Here is a 19,673-nt window from a genome sequence, read left to right as displayed (position 1 = left end):
GAGTCATGCCCAATTAATACTTTGGCTATATTTCGTCTTGAAGGACTTCCAAATTTATGAAGAAGTATTCTTAACTCACAGACTAAAAAGTCAAACTCTGACATAGATTTATTGAAACTTTCATGACTATCAAAAAATTTCATATAAATATGGAAAAATATTAGTTTCTATCTAACAGCTTCAGTTTATTAGGTCAAAAGTGTAGATTTATAGGAATTTTAAAACAAGAGACTGATGTTTCCCTCATTGCTTTGTTTCACCATGTGATCCATATTGAAAATATTTTTTGCTCAGTTTTCTGAGTCAGACTCATGGAAAGTGTCATGGATAGTTATTAAAATTGTTCAATCTGTACGTACAAATGCTACGAATCAGCCCCACTTGATGGAATTGTTGCAGGAAGTAGAAGGCACTGAATGGGATGGTCTTGTGTTGTTTACCAATGTCCATTGGTTGACTTGTAAGAGATTTTTACAGAGATTTACATTATTGTTAACTCCAATTCAAGATTTTCTTTTTTTAAAGTATTTTTTTAATTTAAGTATAGTTGACACACAATATTACGTTAGTTTCAGGTGTACAACATAGTGATCGGACACGCTGATACATTGCGCTGTGCTCGCCTCAATGTAACTACCATCTGTCACCAAAAACGCTATTATAATATCACTATGTTTCTTGTGCTTTGCCTTTTATTCCCATGACCAGTTCAAGACTTTCTTGAAACAAAACAATGTTTGCTGAATTTTCAGTTATCAAAGACAAAAGTTGGCGGCATGATTTCTGTGTTCTCACTCATCTCACACTGCATTTGAGCGAGCAAACCTTGAAGCTCCAAGCAACAGAAAAGCTTAATTGGAACCTAGCTCCGTAGGTATGAGAATTAACATAGGTACTGAAATTTTTCATAATACAAGTCAATAATGGCTTTACACATTTTCTAACATGAACTAATATGTAGAATATTTTAACCATAATCAACAGGGTTATGTAATTGGCTGAAAAAAGAAAAAACTATAAAGGGGCGTCTGGGTGGCCCAGTTGGTTAAGCATCTTGACTCTTGATCTCAGCTCAGGTCTTGATCTCGGGGTCGTGAGTTCAAGCCCCGCATTGGCCTCCACACTGGGTGTGGAGCCTACTTAAAAAAAGTAAACACTGTTGTTAATACTAAAGTTAGAGTTGCTTTTCTTTTGTTTTACCCCCAGCTTTATTGAGATATACTTGACATATAATATTGTGTAAGTTTAAGGTGTACAACATGATGATTGTGTACAATAAGGTTAGTTAACACATCCATCCCTTCACTCACTTCCTTTTTTTGGGGGTGGTAGGTGTTGAGAACATTTAAGATCTACTCTCTTAGTGACTTGCAAGCATATGATACAGTATTGCTTTTTTTTTTTTTTTTTAAGATTTTATTTATTTGAGAGAGAGAGAGAGAGCGTGAGCTGGGGGAGGAGCAGAAGGAGAGGGACAAACAGACTCTGTGCTAAGCATGGAGCCCAAAGCAGAGCTCAATCTCATGACCCTGAGATCATGACCTGAGCCAGCAGAATCAAGAGTCAGGAGCTCAAACAACTGAGCCACCCAGGCGCCCCATCAATACAATATTGTTAACTGTGATCCCACACTGCACATCAGATCCTTAGAATTTATTCATCTTACAAGTGGAAGTTCATACCCTTGCACCAATGTGGAATTGATTTTCATTGTATGCAATGAACTGTCACATTAGTGAATTTACTAAACTGTGACAGACATAGTTTTGAAATTGATATCCTTTTTCTTTTAAGGGTGCCAAACATGAGAGTTTGTTTTACTGCATGTCATTTGCATAAGAAAAAATATTTTTGAGAACTGTAAGGCATTGTGCAATCATCAATCAAATTATTATTATTATTTAAAGATGTATTTATTTTAGAGAGACAGAGCATGCACGTGCAGGGGAGAGGGCAGAGGGAGAGGGAGAGAGAGAATCTCAAGCAGACTCCCCACTGAGTGCAGAGCCCGACTCGGGCCTTGATCTCACAACCCTGAGATCAGGACCTGAGCCAAAACCAGGAGTCAGAGGCTTAACCGACTGCACCACCCTCAATCAAACTAATTATTAACTGTATACTTAAGATAGATGTACATATAATCTAAAATTTAAAAACTAGTTTGAAGAGAGTGCATACAAATTTTAACATGAGCTTTTAAATATAGTTTATAGTTTTGTTTGTTAAGTGTTTCAAATGTACTGCTGGAAAGTTGCTCTTTATAAATGGTGGTGGGGTAATGTCAGGTTATAAACCATAAAAACTATTTTCATGGAATTAGAAAGCTAACATTATGATATTCAAACTTACTTGAATCAGTTTTCAATTCTCACTTAAGTTTGATATAATGTTAGTAATGTATAAAACATGTTTTGTCGCCAACAAAAATCTATGGAATTCAAGTTGTCCATGGTGCGAGATCAAACCTCTGAGTAGACCCAGATGGCTGGACCTGGAACTAAGGTAGCTTAGTGTTAACCAAGGTACCATGCCATCCAGTGGAAACCTTCTCTGTAACCTTGTCTTTTGAGCACACTGCACACAAAAACTTGTAAGGATTGGGCATTCAGTTCTTTCTGAGATACACTGCCCTTGCCTCTTGTCTGAGCATATAAACCAAACATCTCCCATAACCTATCTTCACTGACGGCTTCATGTCTGTCGATCTCATTCCTGAGAATCCCTGTAGGCACATTAGCAATGGTTTCATCTATCATTAGTGAATCAAATTCTTTTTTTTTTTAATTTTATTTATTTATTTGACAGAGAGAGACACAGTGAGAGAGGGAACACAAGCAGGGGGAGAGGGAGAGGGAGAAGCAGGCCTCCCGTGGAGCAGGGAGCACGATGCAGGACTCGATCCCAGGACCCTGGGATCATGACCTGAGCCGAAGGTAGACGCTTAATGACTGAGCCACCCAGGCACCCAGAAATTCTTTTGATTCTAACAGCCTTTCATGGTCTGCACTATCCTTCCACCTGGTGGCAGGAAGGTCATCCCACACTCTTCCAACTTGACCTGTCCACCCAGATTGAAAGCTGTAACAGTCACTCCAGCAATGGTTAGTTCTTCTGAAGTGGGAGCTAATGTGACATGTTGTACAAGTCTGCCATCTTTTAGCATATGTAGCAATGTTGTTTTCTCACACTAAACAATCCAAAAAATACCAATCTGCCAGTTTTCTTATATAATCCTAAAAACTGTAGCATACTGCTGAACCCACTATAAATTCACTCAAATATGAAGAACATATCCAAATCTTATAGGGTCCATGATTGCAGAGAATGCAATTCCTTGTTTGGTGTTGGTGCTATACACTCCCAGACTGAACTGCAAAGCGTGGTGACCACTGGATATGCTTTTCCCTCAAAGTCAAATCAATTTTTAGAAAAGATGAGTAAGTTTTGTCAATGTGAATGCAAATATTAAAAGAAAATAAACTTCATATTTGGTTTAGTTATTTGAAAATTTTAAGTATGTTTGGAACAACTTGGGTATGTGATTCTACTTTTTCAACTATGAATTTTTTTGAAATCTAATAGAGTTCAAGTATTTTGATGTAAATTTTGCATCTGGGAGACTGTTTATCTCTCCTTCTCTTCTGAATGACAGCCTTGCTGGATAGAGTATTCTTGGCTGCAGCTTTTTCCCATTCAGCACTGTGAATATCTCATGCCACTCTCTTCTGGCCTGCCAAGTTTCTGCTGAAAAATCCCCTGCTAGCCTAATGGGGTTTCCCTTGTATGTGTCTTCTTTTGTCTTGCTGCTTTTGAAATTTTTTCTTTATCACTACTTTTTGCCATTTTAATTACATTATGTCTTCATGTGAATCTGCTTTTGTTGATTTTGTTGGGGGTTCTCTGTGCCTCCTGGATCTGGATTTCTGTTTCCTTCCCCAGATCAGGGAAGTTTTCTGCTATTATTTCTTCACATAAATTTTCTGCCCCCTTTTCTTTTCTTCTTCTGGGACTCAGGTTATACAAATATTACTACATTTGATGGAGTCACTGAGTTCCCTATGTCTATGCTTGTTTTGCTTAATTCTTTTTTCTGTCTTTTGTTCAGCTTGATAACTTTCCATTACTCTTTCTTCTCAGTCATGAGTTCGTTCCTCTGCTTCTTCCAGCCTGATGTTCATTCCGTCATTCCTTCATTCCATCAAGAGTGTTTCTCATTTCGTTTATTGAGCCCTGTATTTCTGCTATGTTATTCCTTATCTCTGTGTTATGGGTCTCACTTAGGTCTTCCACCCTTTTCTCAAGTCCAGTGAGTATCGTTATGATTATTACTTAAATTCTCAGGCATGTTACTTATATCTGTTTTGCTTAGATCTCTGGCTGTGACCTTGTCTTTCATTTCATAAACTTCTCTGTTTTCTCATTTGTCTGCCTCTCTGTGTCTATTTCTCTGTGTTAGGAAAGTGAGCTGTCTTCTGCACTTGAGGGTAATGACCTTATGAAGAAGAGGCCCTGTAGTGCCCTGCTGTGTAGTGTCCCCTGTTCCCTAGGGTCTGGCCCTTCCGGGAATGTCTCCGGGGTGTGCTGCATGTGAGCTGCTGTTGTGTCCTGCCTGCTTTATCCATCAGGCCAGTCGTCTGCAGAGGCTGTTTACCTGTTGTGGGCAGTGTCTGGTCCTTGTTCCTGAATGTGGCAAGTTTTAACTAAGTATGCTCTGGTCTGTTGTGGAAGAGGCCTGTTGGCGTCACCACTGGAGGGAGCAGAAGCCCAGGGAAGCTCCCAGGTTGGGAGACATGGTGTGAGCAAGGGTTTGGGCCAGTCTTGGGGGAGGGGCCTGCTGCACTGGGACTGAGGCAAGGGTGACTGGGTGGAGTGGTTCCATTGGAGTGTGGGGGTTGGTCGGTTGGTTTATACAGGGGTCTCTGTATGAACGCTGTCTCTCTGGGACACTCGGAGATGAGCACATAACCTCCTTACTGTGTGCCCCAGGCACTCTTCAGATCGCTGTTTCCAGACTGTATGTCTGCAGGCTGTTTGCTCTGTCTTCTCTCCAGGAGTAGCGCAGTGCCCTCTGGGCTCTCCCCAAGCCCAGCCTGCTGACTTTTAGAACTCCAGGCTTGAAGCCCCGCTGGTTGCAAGAACTCACAAAAATCAGCCCCTCTCTTTTTCCCAGCAAATGGCTTTGGGGACTCATTTTCCCATGTGCTCCCCTGTGTGCTAGTCCGTCTTACTCTTCTCTGTGACCCTGGCTTCCTCCTTATTACGGTGGCCACAATCCCTTTCTTCCCCAAACTGTGTCTCCGCACTTCCTACTTTCTTTGATGTAGCCTCTTCTCTCTCTTTAGTGGTGGAGTTTGTTCTATCAGTCTTCAGGTCGATTTCTAGGGTATTTAGGATGATTTGGTAGTTATCTAGTTGTGTTCGTGGGATGAGGTGAGTCTAGGGTCCTCCTACTCCACCATCTTCCTAACTCCTAAATTTAACATCTGAATTGAGATGTGCCATTAAGCATAAAATACATATGGATCTTGAAAATGTATTAAAAAGCAAAATATTTTTGTATTACATGTTGAAATGATAAGAATCTGGATATATTAGGTTAAATAAAATATATAATGACAGTTTCACTCTTTTTACTTTTTAAAAAAATACGGCTACTAGAAAATTTTAAAGTATATATGTGGCTCACATATTTCCGTTGGACAGCGTGAGTCTGAGGCTCTTGTCCCAAACAGTCTAGGAGTTCTGTAACCCACTTTTCATACATACACGGGTGTGTGTAACCAGAGGCAAGTGGACAGTTTTCACCTTTACATTCTGTGGGATTATTAGCTCAGAAGTGAGGTGCAGTATTGTGCTAATGGATGTTTAACAATTGGCTCTTTGGGGTAAAAAGCTCTGTTTTGTAGCTTTATCCAATTTCCACGGTGTCAGTACTTCCACTGAGGCCTATTTCAAGCTACTGACTGGACATCACTGGGAGTTGGGAGGAAATACTTAGGATTGACCCTCGCCAGCGGGCAGCGGCGGCCTCGGCCCACCACTAGTCACAACTGTCTATTATTCTTCACTATTTCTGCCGTCCCTTGCGCCAAGTTTGACAACAGTAAGCCTGGCTTAAATATTTCTTGAGCAGATGAATGCTCCGCCAGCTACTGATCTCTTGTGTTACAGTTTTTTCTGGATCCTTTAACCTTTCTGGAGTGCATGTTCCTCACGTCGAGGGTCGATGTGTGACCGCAGCAAGCGTTCTGCCCCCGGGCCGTCGCGGTGACCCTGTCGCGCTGTCCAGATCCACCTCCAGCGCGGTCACTCGCTGCCCCAGCTGTGGGAGGTGGGGGTGCTACCCGCTGGTGGCGCTTGGGGGAGGCGCTCTGCGGGGCCCGTGAGGGGCCATAACCCCCCGCACACAGTCTCCATCTGAGGGTCTGTTTGCGGAGAATGCAGTCTACGACAGCCATATTAAAATAAACAATAGCGTTGCTCTCTTCTTTTGACGTCCTTTTGTTTTTTACTTCATCAGCCGTTTCTTCCACGTTGGTGACAATGAGGGTCAGATCTTACCACTTCCTCTGCCTAATGAGAGATGACTTTTACCAGCAAGGTGAGCCGCAAAGTTATCTCTGAGAATAGTCCTAAGAAATCAAAGCTCTTATTGGCAGTTGTAAAGGACTTTCCAATAATGTCTGAGAACCTCTCTGTTCTTGAATATTCACTGGTGGTTTCGGTTTGATTGTGGCTTAATGGAGCAGCTGCCACCTTAAATTACTGAGTCTCAGTCTTTCACAATTTCTGGGAAGGTCTCAGCCACTACTTCTTTATATTGGATTTCCCCCTGTCTCTTTATTATCTCATTCTGGGTCTGGAATTAGACAAATCCTCCGTATCGGATGTTTCCGTTTTCCCAGTTTCTTCATCTCTCCGTGCTGTGGTCTAGCACTCTGTAGGTTGTGGATCAAGATCATTAATTATCTCGCTATCTCTTCATTAGCAGTTTAATTATCTCAGTAAGATTTTAATTTCAGTGATTATTTTTCAGTTTCTGGAAGTTCTTTCCTTTTGCAAATCTGCCTGTTTATTTTTTATAATCTCTTGCTCCTTACCCATGTTTTCAATTCCCTCTTTTATTTCTTTTTTTAAATTTAATTTTATTTTAAATTCAATTAATTAACATATAGTATATTATTGGTTTCAGAGGTAGAGGTCAGTGATTCATCAGTTGTGTATCACGCCCAGTGCTCATCAGATCACGCGCCCTCCTTCATGCCTGTCCCCCAGCTACCCCACCCCTTATCCCTCTCCTCCCCAGCAGCCCTCAGTCTGTTCCCTGGAGTTAAGAGTCTCTCATGGTTTGTCTCCTTCTCTGATTTGGTCTTGTTTTATTCAATTCTCTCTTTTATTTCTAGAAGCATATTAGATGTACTTCTTTTATATTTGATGATTCTGGATGTCTTGTGACCCTTACCCGGAAGCTCATGTTCACTGGGGTGCTATCAGTGGGTTTTTGAGACCCGTTTTGAGGGTGCATTCCTCCAGAAAGAATTTAAAGTTGCTTCTGTCAGGGAACATACTCTTATTTTTTAACAGCTGTATGATGTTCCGTGGTCCAAACGTGGTTTATTTAATTGTTGCTTTGCTGACAGACGTGGGGGAGGGACATGGAGTGTGCCTTTCCTCTTCATAGTAGGGATCACGCTGTGAGTTTGCCTGTCGCAGCTGTGGTGGCAGGTACTCTGAAACCTACCAGTTCCTTGCGGCTAACGGTAAAAGTAAGGCGCTAACTTAGCCTGAGAACATCATTCCTAGAACAACTGTACTAATCCGGCATTCTGAAAATTATTATAAAGAACTGCTGTACCTTCACATCCGATGGCACCAACCTCTCATAATAAGCACTAACTCTTATTTATATACGTGGCTGAGCTCTTTCTGTGTGCCCGGCACTCTCCTAAGTACCCCATGAGCATCAGCTCAGGGAATCCTGACAACACTCTACGAGGTGTGCACCCATTTTACAGCTGAGAGAGGGGCGGGTGCAGATCGGGCAACTCGCTGCAGGCGCCAGTCTGCCGGGCTCTCTCTCGAAGAAGCTAGCACAGGGACTCAGGACCACGTGATCTATTGAGAGCGTAGCGCCATTCAGGAGAGCCTGTGGCGAAGGGGGGCGACGGGATCCAGCAGGGAGAAAGAGCCGAGTACGGAAGGGGTCCAGCCTCACGGGGTCTGCAGGGGGAAGAGCAGGGAGGGCAATGGTAGCAGTGTGGGAGTGGTCTCATACTCACATCCACCAAGGGTCATGCTCCAGAGCAGGCCACAGGTGCAAGCTGTTAGTGGGAGTCGGGTGCACAGGGAGGGAAGGGGGTTCTGGGGGGGCACCCCGCTAGGAAGGGGAAAGCTGAGTGCCAAGCCAGCCTCCCTGGCGGCAGAGTTGCGTGGCTGGGCCAGGACCTCTGCTGCAGCTAGCTCCGGATACCTCAAGCCCCTGGCTTGCCAAGCCAAGGATGCCTCCAATTTCCTAGACAGTTTAGGATTTTTTGTTTGGAAAAGATTTTATGCCCGTTCAGGGCAGAGGTTGCAAGACGGTCCCAACAACAACTCTCTTGTTTCTCTTGCTCCCCATTTGGGAAGGATATCCATGCACAGCTTGCATTGCTCAGGGCCAGGACCGAGGTGCATAAGCCTGCGAGGCAGTGTCTCCTGCGCTTCTGTACTGATCACGTCTCTGGCCTTGCCCGGTGCCGCTCAGAGAAGGGCTGGGGCCCAGCAGCCCCTGAGCGACAGAGCAGACGTGGCCCCGAGAATCCTGGCACTCCCTAGGTGCCTCTTTCTACCTCTCATCGGTGGGGAAAATGGTAGAATGAGGCATCTGGAATCGATCACTTTAGCTTTTAAAGCTTCTGGATCTCAGACACTGAAAGCTACCAGTCAGGGCGGCTGGGAAGCTTTGAGAATGGGGAAACCATCCGCACCAGAGCCCTCCCGTGGACAGGCAGCTTCTGGATATGCGCCCTCTCCCGCGACTTCACTCCGTCGTCATCTTCTTCGACCCGTTCTTTTGCTCTGAACAAGCTTCCCTCGTCGGAGAGTTCTGTCCTCACCAGCCCAGGGCCCGTCAGTCCCAATGCTGTCTCCTGTGAGCTGTTTGGCTCCTGTAGGGACTGGTCCGGTCCTACAGGCAGATGCCTGGTGTTCTCTAGCCTCCCATCGGGAGTTAGCCTGCTTTCTCTCTCTGTGCCCTGAAACCCAAGCCGGCGAGGCCAGGAGCTGCTCCCCGCCCGCCCGACTCCAGAGAACTGCCCTGGCAGACGCGAGTCTGTGGCCACTCCTGTGGGTGCCGTGGCTCTAAAATTCTGCCGGGAAAACCGACTTTGCGGGACCGAATGTCGGTGTGATCCGTCCTGTCACTCTGCTCAGCAACATCGCGAGCATGTTTAGTATAAACTGTTGACTTTTAATGAGTTCTTAGCTTCTCTACCAGATTTCAGTAGTTTGTTCTACTGATGTTCCATGTTCTTCTGGAATCTTAACCGTCCCGTTTCCATTTCCCCCCTTATTTCTCTCCTTCTCCACCCTCAACTCACAAATCCTAAACAAAGGGGCGGCTGGCTGGTTGGGTCCATAGAGTATGCAGCTCTTGATCTTGGGGTTGTGAGTTCAAGCCCACATTGGGTGTAGAGATTACAAAAAAAAAAAACAAAAAAAAAACCAAAACCTGAACACAGGGGTGCCTGGGTGGCTCAGTGGGTTAAGCGTCCGACTCTTGATTTCAGCTCAGCTCATGATCTCAGGGTCGTGAGATCGAGCCCTGCACTGGGCTACGTGCTGAGCATGGAGCCTGCTTGGGGTTCTCTCTCTGCCCCTCCCCCCCAAGAAAAATCCTGAGCACAGTATTAGAAAATTAAATCAGCAATATATAATAAGGACATGACATCATGAGCAAGTGAAGTTTATCCTAGAAATTCAGGATTGGTTTAATACTCATAAATTAATCAATGCAATTCTCCATATTAACAGAATAAACAGAAAAACCATATGATCAGCTTATAGATATAGCTCCCATTTTTTTTTTAAGATTTTATTTATTTATTTGACAGAGACACAGCGAGATTTTTAGGACACAATGCTGAGAAGGGAGAGAGCCACGGAGAGAGAGAGAATTCCAGAGATTCTCAGAGAGTCTCCTGAAAAATAATAGAATTAGTAGACAAAGACATTAAAACAGTTATTATTTTAGTATTTCATACATTCAAGAAGATTGAACATGGTAATTAATGACAGTAAAGGATTTTTTTTTTTTTAGTGAAGGTATTATTTTAAAGATTTTATTTGTTTATTTGACAGAGAGAGACACAGCGAGAGAGGGAACACAAGCAGGGGGAGCGGGAGAGGGAGAAGCAGGCTTCCCGTGGAGCAGGGAGCCCATGCGGGGCTCGATCCCAGGACCCCGGGATCATGACCTGAGCCGAAGGCAGACGCTTAACGACTGAGCCACCCAGGTGCCCCGCTTCCATTTTTGTTTTAAGATTTAATTTATTTATTTGACACAGAGAGAGAGAGCACAAGCAGGGGAGCAGGAGAGGCAGAGGGAGAAACAGATTCCCCTGCTGAGCAGGATATAGCTCCCATTTTTTATTTAAAAAAAGCTGTCAGTAAAGTAAGAATGTTAAGAAACCTCCTCAATCTGATAAAGAGTACCTATGAGAAATCTATAATTAACATCATTTTTTCCCTGAGGTCAAGAATAAGTCAAGGAGGTAGGCTCTAATCAAGTCTCTTCATCATTGTACTAGAGGTCCTGACTTGTACCATAAAGCAAGAAAAAAAATAAAAGGAATAAAATAAGAAAGGAAGAAATACAGTTGTTTATATCTATTGATGATGTGGTAGTTTGCTAAAGAAAACCCAGAACAATCTAACAAATGACTACAGTAAGTGAATTTAGCAAGGTAGCAGGATAAAAGATTTTTACACTAAAATTGATTTAATTTCCACCTACTAACAACAAACAACTGAACACACAATTTAAAAATACTATATCAACTGAAAATCTAAATTAAAAAAATAGTATTTACAATAGCATAAAAATATGAAATACTTAGCAATAAATGTAATAAAAGATAAGATCTATGTACTGAAAACAAGGAAATTAAAGAAGGCAGATAGAGGGCTATACTTTCCTCTGGATTAGAAGACTCAGTAACAATGAAATGTCAATACTTCTAAAATTGATCAATAGATTGAACATAATGCTAATCAAACTCCCAGCAACTTTTAAAAAGATATTCACAATTCTAAAAATTATATGAAAATTTAAAGGACTCAACCAGGACAATTTTGAAGAAAAACAGAGTTCAAATAGTGCTATTTGAAATCAACGCTTGCTTTAAAGATACAGTGATCCATACAGTATGGTATTGTCATAAGGATAGAGAAATAGATTAACAGAACAGAATACAGAGTTCAAAAAGAAACCTCCACATATAAGTTCAGTTGGTTTTTGACAAAGACATAGTAAAGCAATTCAGTGGGGAAGGGAACTTTTCAATAAATTATGTTGGAACAATGTTTAGAAAAAAAAATGAACCTTGGCCCTCAACTCACACCATATGCAAAAATTAATCTGAGATGAATCATAGTCCTAAGTGCAAAAGCTAATATCACAGCTTCTAAGAGAAACCATAGAAGAAAATCTTTATGACCTTGAGGTAGGTAAAGATTTCTTAAATGTGATATAAAATGCACTCTACATAAAAGAAAATATTGTTAACTTAGGCTCCATCAGAATTAATATATTCTACTCATTAAAAAGTAAAGGCAAAAGGCAAGCCACCAACTTGGAGAAAATAGTCAGTGTACATAACAGAGGACTAATATCCAGAATATGTAAAGAACTCCCTTAAATCAATAATAAAAAATTGGGGGTACCTGGGTGGCTCAGTGGGTTAAGCGTGCAACTCTGGATTTTGGCTCAGGTCATGATCTCAGGGTTGTGAGATTGAGCCCCGTGTTGGGCTCCATGCTGGGTGTGGAGCCTGCTTGGGGTTCTCTCTCTCTCTCTCCCTCTGCCCCTCCTCCTGCTTCCGTGAGCATGCGCACCCTCTCTACCTCTCTCTCTAAGATAAATAAATCCTAAAAAATAATAAGAAGTCAATCTATTCGGTTTGAAACTAGAAGATTTGAACAGTCACTTCAGAGAGGTTGATATCTAAGTCAAGAAGGGGCATATGAAAATGTATTCAACATCATTAGTTACCAGGAAATAAAAATTAGAAGCATAATGAGATACCAATACATACTCAAGAGAAGAGGTCAAATTTAGAAAGTGACAATACTAAGTCTTAGGAGGGGTGTTCAGCAACGAGAATTCTCATATCTTGCTGGTGGGAGTGTAAAATGCTGCAAACACTTTGTCACAGTTTTTGGCAATTCCTCATAAAAATAAATATACACCTACCTATGGCAATTCCTCGTCCAGGTACTTATAAAACAGAAAGGAATCCAGAGATTCACAAAAAAGACTTGAACCAAAACGTTCCTAGCTTCACTCTTCATAAGGGGTCAAACAGGAGGTAACCCAACGTCCATCAGCAGGAGAACGAATAAACAAATTAGGGAATATTTATCCAGTGGGATACTACTTGTCAGTAAGGACAACCAGCTACTGATACATGCTCACGTGGATCAAAGTACAAACATGGTGAGTGAAAGAAGCCGCACGATTCTGTTTATGTGAGGTCTGAGAAGACAGCATGAAGCCACCGTGATCCCAGTCAGAGTAGTGCTTGAGGCCGGGGGCGGGGTGTCTAGATACGCGTTCACTGGGAAGAGGCATGAAGGAATTTCTGGGGTGATGGAAAATGTTCTTTATCTCCATCTGGGTGACTTGGAACTATGTCACTGATGTCCGTGAAGTACTCTCAGGACAAAGAAATCACAAGTAAGCCACCACTTAGAAGGGCAAGCTGCACTTTGAGAACAGATCGGTCTCTGTTACAAGAGACATCCTTGTGAATTTCTTCATTAGCACTTGTTCAAGGCTGATCCCATTGTTTTATTGGCAAGTTACACAGTTGCCAACAGACCAGGAAATCCCCGGCACTCACGATGACTTTCATATTTACTTTGGAATCAGAACAGCATGTCCCCTTTGTTCGATTTCACTTTTGCTTTCAGTTCTAGAGTCCTACGCAGAATCTATCTCTTTAGCTAAAAACGTAAGAACTTACAGTGAAATAGCTTTAGGCTGGGACTGAAGTTGTTACCGACTTTCCACCCTGTGAAACTCCTTCCAGAGAAAGAGTATTTGTTCATCCTGATTACCCTCAAGGGAAAAAAAATATTTTAAAATTGATTATTTAATAATAAGATATTGAGAACACACCAGAGGTGAGAGTTACCAAGTTTCCAAACCAGGAATGGGGTGAGCACGCTTCTCACCCCTTGCTTACACGTGGACAGCGGAGGACAGCTGGTAAACTGGATAGAAATGGCCCCATGTGTTTATCTTGTCACTGTCCTCAAGAATTTCTTTGCTTACTTCTGTGTCTAAAAGAGTATTGGAGAATAGGTCATATGTGGTGCTGGAAGGAAAAATGGAGTTTTTATATAAAATATTTGGGATATTCAGGGTTAGAGGGAAAATATAAAGTAAGTTACAATATTAACAAATTGGGTGCAGGTTTAGAATGCAGAAGGCCCAGGAGGATAGACTGACTCTGTTTTTGTCAGTCAACAGAGATTTATTGAACACCCATGATTTACAGGTACCCTGCTGGTACTAGAATAATGTGAACAAAATACAAGAACAAAGTCCTTGCTCATATGCAACTTAGAACTGTTATAGGAAAAACAATTCTTGTAAAAAATTAACAATTCGGGTGCCTGGGTGGCTCAGTCAGTTGGGCCGCCGGCTCTTGGTTTCGGCTCAGGTCGTGATCTCAGGGTCGTGAGATCAAGCCCCGCATCAGGCTTTGCACTTAGCAGGGCGTCTTCTTGGGAATCTCTCCCTCCCTCTCACTCTGCCCCTCCCCCTGTTCACACACTCTAAAGTAAATAAATCTTAAAAAAAAAATCAACCGTTAAGGTTGCGTGAAATGTTGTGGAGGAGACATAGTGATCTACTCCAGGCCCTGGCAGGTCTGGTCTCAACTCATTGAGTTTGAGGCACACGGGAATCCTAGTCTCCTCAGGATTTCTCAGGCCCTGGTCTTTTTTTTTTTTTTTTTGAGTAGGCGCCACACCCAGTGCAGAGCCCAATGCAGGGCTTGAACTCACGACCCTGAGATGAAGACCTGAGCTGAGATCAAGAGTTGGACACTTACCTCACCAAGCCACGCAGGTGCCCCAGGCTCTGGTGTTTAAATTGGGATACGTGCTCCCTTGGGCAGGCTCACCAGGTCCTCACAAAGATTTAGCCATGGGCAAATGGGAACTCAAATGGTTCTAAGGGAACTGACAGCCTGACCCTTAATTTCCACATGTAGTTCTTCCTAAAACTGATCAGCCTGAAAACAAGAGCTGCTCAGGGGGCCAGGCCTGTCCTGTCTTCACACCAACCTTTTCATTTTCACAAAGGTGCTCTCTTCTTAAAAGGACAGGCTCACCTCTCACCCATCTTGGGTTTTAAAATAGTGTATTGCCCCTCGGTGTAAAATCTTCCTGGACAATTAGAAACAATTGGTGTTAGTGCTGACAAAATGAATTACTCTAAAATCTGTGCATAGAGCTGCCAGGTAGAATGTAAGACATCCAGTTAAATTTGAATATAAGATAATCAATGAATAATGTATAGCATGGGACAAACTTATACCAAAAAAATTATCTCAAATTTAAATTTAACCAGGTGTCCTGTATTTTATTTATTTTTAAAATATTTTATTCATTTATTTGAGAGAGAGAGAGAGCACAAGTGAACGGGGTGAGGGGCAGAGGGAGAAGCAGGCTCCCCACTGAGCAGGGAGCCCAACTTGGGGCTCGGGGCTCGATCCTGGGACTCCGGGATCACGACCTGAGCTGAAGGCAGACGCTTAAGCACCTGAGCCACCCGGGTGCCCCATATCCTGTATTTTATCTTGCTAACTCTGGCAACTCTACCTGGGAAAAAAAGGCCTGTGGTTTCCAAGTCACTGATTTCAACAAAATTGAGTTGTCTACTGATAACTAATTAAATTTCGATTAAAGATCATTAAATGATTTTGGGGGTATAAAACAAGTTCAAAAAATTGTGAAAAATTGACATAATAACATTTTTCTGGTCTAATCTACACTTATTTATGTAGAGAAGGTTTTCAACACTTATCTTTAGAGATGAAAAAACTGAACAGTACCTATGTTGAGCCGATCATATTCTAGTAATAGGTAATACCGACAAACACACATTTGAACAGGTTGTTCAAATATAAGCTGAAGCCATTAAGATTGCATTTGTAGAATTTTACTTTTTATCTTTAGTAATTATCAGCATTTATGATCTTTATTGTTTTGATCAACTGTATAACAGGTACTGAAAGTTGTATCAATAATGCAATCAAGGAGACATTTTTAACACTTAGAGCTTTATGGTCACAGGAAAAAAAATAAATTCAGCTTATGCATGTATTTGTTTCAGAAATATGAGTGAGTATAAAGATGTCTCTAGTAAACGTACATTAAAATTCTGTGGGGGCACCTGAAACTAATATAATGCTGTTTGTTAACTATACTGGGATTAAAATTAAAATTAAATAAAATTCTGTGGGGGAAGTAGATTGTTCAAGGACAAAAGGCAATGATATAATATTTGCAATTATTAAAGATGAGCTGATGTGTTAATTGTGGTGATGGTGGGCATCAAATGGCTATATTTGTATTCCACTGAATTCGTTGAAAAGAGTGCTGGATCAATTTTATTCTAAAATACCTAGTCTGCATTTTGCAGTTGCTTTGCAACTGGGACAGCTTTTATGTTTTAATGTGAAGTTAAAAATGTGCAGAGGAATATAGTTTTTCAAAATTCTTTTGATGGGTACACGATCAAAAGTCTGTAAGGACCACAAAAAGGTTTTCAGAAAACGTCTAATAAAGTTTTGAATAAGCAGGCTCAGGAGTGGATTGAAGTGTCCACAGGACAGATAAACTTGCTCGTTTTGGCACAGCTCCAGCTGGGTCCCTAACTGCCCTGGGCAGCCAAATCCACGCGACCCTGAAGGCGTCCCCGCCCCTGATGAGTGTGCGGAATGGAATGGGCGTCCGCTTTGTTCGCGCAGGATGAGGAATCCCTGACGAATACTGCGGGTTTTATCTGTGTGCTGGAAGACAGACAGACAGGTGAGCTGGCCCCGGGCCTGCGTTCCCCTGGCGGGTGGTCCTTAGAGAGGCTTCAGGGGCCGCCTGGACAGGGAATGCTGAGGGCGAGGTGGCGGGTGCAGAGAGCCCAGCTTTCCCCGAGAGGACCACCGCCACTTAGAGGCCTCCGACGCGGGGCGGAAGGCCAAAGCAGGAGCTTACTTCTACAGCCGAGTCCACCCTAGTTATAAAACAACCCGGCAAAAAATAAAAGTTTCAATACGGAGACTCATCGGGTCGCGTCGGCGTTTCGCACAGGGAAACAAGCCGAGGGAAGAGCCCTGCGCTCCCACCGTGCCCTCCCCGGGCTGCCCGCTCGCACCGCAGCGCTGTCGGGAAGCCGGGCGCGCTGACCCGTGGCCGCAGCACCGCCGTCGGAAAGGCCGCGGCCGGCACAGTGGCGCCCCCGGGGTCGCGGAAATCCCCGGGGGCGCTTGCCAGGCCCGGGTTAGGGGAAGTGCGTGTGGTTACCGCCGCGGAGTTCCCCCACGTCCTGCGAGGAAAGCACCGGCCGCAGCGGGCCGCACACATGGGGGCGGGCCGGCCTCCGAGGCGCTAAAAGCCCCGCCGGCCTCCCGCCCGCACCGCAGAGCCGGCCGACCGGGGCCACCCGAGGACACGGCCGCCTCCAGCCGCGGGCGCGGGGCCTCGGGCGGCAGGTGGGTGACGGGCGGCCCGGGTGCGCGTGCGCGGGCCTCCCCTCGCGTGGGCGCGGGGCCTCGGGGCGGCGGGTGGGTGACGGGCGGCCCGGGTGCGCGTGCGCGGGCCTCCCCTCGCGTGGGCGCGGGGTCTCGGGGCGGCAGGTGGGTGACGGGCCGCCCGGGTGCGCGTGCGCGGACCGCCCCTCGCGTGGGCGCGGGGCCTCGGGGCGGCGGGTGGGTGACGGGCGGCCCGGGTGCGCGTGCGCGGACCGCCCCTCGCGTGGGCGCGGGGCCTCGGGGCGGCGGGTGGGTGACGGGCGGCCCGGGTGCGCGTGCGCGGGCCTCCCCTCGCGTGGGCGCGGGGTCTCGGGGCGGCAGGTGGGTGACGGGCCGCCCGGGTGCGCGTGCGCGGGCCTCCCCTCGCGTGGGCGCGGGGTCTCGGGCGGCGGGTGGGTGACGGGCGGCCCGGGTGCGCGTGCGCGGACCGCCCCTCGCGTGGGCGCGGGGCCTCGGGCGGCGGGTGGGTGACGGGCGGCCCGGGTGCGCGTGCGCGGACCGCCCCTCGCGTGGGCGCGGGGTCTCGGGGCGGCGGGTGGGCGACGGGCCGCCCGGGTGCGCGTGCGCGGGCCTCCCCTCGCGTGGGCGCGGGGCCTCGGGGCGGCGGGTGGGTGACGGGCGGCCCGGGTGCGCGTGCGCGGACCGCCCCTCGCGTGGGTGGGGCGCACTAGGGCGCACGGTGGAGGGCGAGGGTCGGCGGGGAGGCCCACGGGCCAGACGGCGCTGCAGGGAGCGCCCTGCCTGTGTGCACCCCCGCGCCAGTCAGCGGTGAGCCCAGGGGGCGGGGGCCTCGTGGCCGGGGTGACCCCAGGGCCCGGAGGTGTTCCCGCGCCGCGGAGGGCGCCCGGTGAGCTTGGGGACAGGCTGCCCCAGAACTTCGTAGGAACAGGGCAGTCACATCGTTCGCGGCCCCGTGGAGGAGCAATGTTGGCGTGTGTTGGCCGGAGAGCAGCTTTCTGGTGGCTGCCCTGGGGGCAGCATGGGACGCCCGCGTGGGGTTCATCCCGCTAGCCGGGGGTGGCGGGCGCTGGGCCGGTGCTGCGCTAACAGTGGTGCGAACCCGGTTTGCGAGCGGTCAGTCCCGGCGCCAGCCGTTCTGCCACCCGCTGTGTGCGGGACCCTCTGCAGACACGCTTCAGGTCGTGTTTCAGGTGGTCACCGTGATCATCTCTGGTGATGAGCTTGCTCGGGCTCAGGGTCACGCCGTCGGGGGGGCCTGAATGGTATCCAAGAACCCGGGAGTGCGACCTCAAACCGTCGGGGAGCAGACTTCGCAGTCACTGACGTAAAACTGATGTTCTTAATACCACGCAGATGAGGCTGTTGTGGTCACGGGTGCCCGGTCAAGTCTGCTGACCCCCCTGTTCAGCAAGTGTCTCCATTTTGTGTGGAGCCGGGTGGATGCTGGCAGCGGGAGGGCTGGTCCAGCGCTCGAAGCTGGCTCTGCTCCGACGGAGCTCAGCGTCCGGGGGCGGCCGGAAGCAAGGCTCGCTCCCCCTGCAGCCGCAGAGCTGGGTCTGCCAGGTGCCCAAGAGGGTGGAGCACCCACCAGCCCTGGGGTCAAGCAGGTTGCCCACCGGAGCTGTTGAGAGGCTGAGACCTTGAGCCATTCCCGGAGGGAACCACCAGAAAGGAGACAGGAATCCCAGGGTGGTATCGAGAAGCCAAGGAAGGAGAACATTCCTAAGGTTTTAGTTATTTGTGAAAGAGAGAGCGAGCGAACTGGGGGTGGGGGGGCAGAGGGAGAAGCAGCTCCCCGCTGAGCAGGGAGCCCGATGCGGGACTCGATCCCGGGACCCTGAGACCATGACCCGAGCCGAAGGCAGACGCTCAACCGACTGAGCCCCCAGGCGCCCCTGGGGTAGGACGTGTCTGAGAGGAAGTGGGCCCCAGCGTCAGAGGTAAACATTTCCGTAGTTTTTGGGAAAGAAGGCTTTGGTGTTATTCATGCTGACCGTTTAAGCGATGTCGGCCAAATGCAGTGGCCCCGGGGCCTTCCCTGAGACGCTGCGAAGACAGAGTGACACAGCAGACCCTGGAGCAGGGCTCGAGCCGCCCGCGCCCGCTTGGGCGCATATGGTTTCCATAAGTACGCACGGTGTTGTAAACGCATTTTCCTTTGATTTTCTTAACGTTTTCCTTTGCTGACTTTATTGTAAAAATACAGTACGTAATGCATATAACATCCAAAATACTCGTTTCATCGACTGTTACCAGTAAGGCTTTTGGTCAACTGCAATTTATTATGAACTTTTTGGGAGTCAACAGTTATAGTCAGATTTTCAACAGTGTGGGGAGAGGGCGTGGGCGCCCCTGACCCCTGCATTGTTCAGTCATTGTGAGTCAACTATAGTTGCTAGAATGGAAAGTGGGGTTGAAAGAGGATTTTTGTTGCTGTTCTCGTGCGGAAACCGAGACAGACCTAAGCACGTCTGTTATCTGGAAGGAAGAATCCGGGGAGAGGAGGAGGAGGAAGGGAGAGGCTAGGGCTGGGAGCAGGATTTCTGAGGCAGCGGGTGGGTTTTAAGGGAGAAGCATGGATTTGGGGGTGTGAAAGGGTTACTGCTCAGTGAGGTCTCTTAGGGACGCAGAAGGCAAAGCAGTCTTCCAAAGGGGATTGGGGAGAACTTGGGGAGGATCCTGAAGGCTTCAGGG

General features: G+C 46.6%; 1 protein-coding gene and 1 pseudogene across 6 annotated transcripts in view; one reads left to right on the top strand and one right to left on the bottom strand.

The window, feature by feature from the left end:
• Window positions 1-19,673, top strand: part of BIRC3 (baculoviral IAP repeat containing 3) — a 54,616-nt gene that overhangs the window by 18,705 nt on the left and 16,238 nt on the right. The window contains exon 1 of one of the 6 annotated variants that reach the window (XM_078059084.1): window positions 16,797-16,979. The exons of 2 other annotated variants lie outside the window; for them this stretch is intronic. The gene's annotated coding sequence lies outside the window, so the exon portion shown is untranslated. Of the gene's footprint in view, window positions 1-16,796; window positions 16,980-17,461; window positions 17,482-17,637; window positions 17,787-17,885; window positions 18,920-19,673 lie in introns of those variants that run through there. 3 more of the 6 variants (XM_078059086.1, XM_036068492.2, XM_078059085.1) reach the window with 3 other exon arrangements.
• LOC118520444 (small COPII coat GTPase SAR1B-like) lies at window positions 2,404-3,291 on the bottom strand (annotated as a pseudogene).

This window comes from Halichoerus grypus, chromosome 11 (genome assembly GCF_964656455.1).
Source record: "Halichoerus grypus chromosome 11, mHalGry1.hap1.1, whole genome shotgun sequence".
In the NCBI taxonomy this organism is placed as follows: Eukaryota; Metazoa; Chordata; class Mammalia; order Carnivora; family Phocidae; genus Halichoerus; species Halichoerus grypus.
Note: the sequence above shows the minus strand (reverse complement) of the source record. Positions and strands in the feature narration are given on the sequence as shown.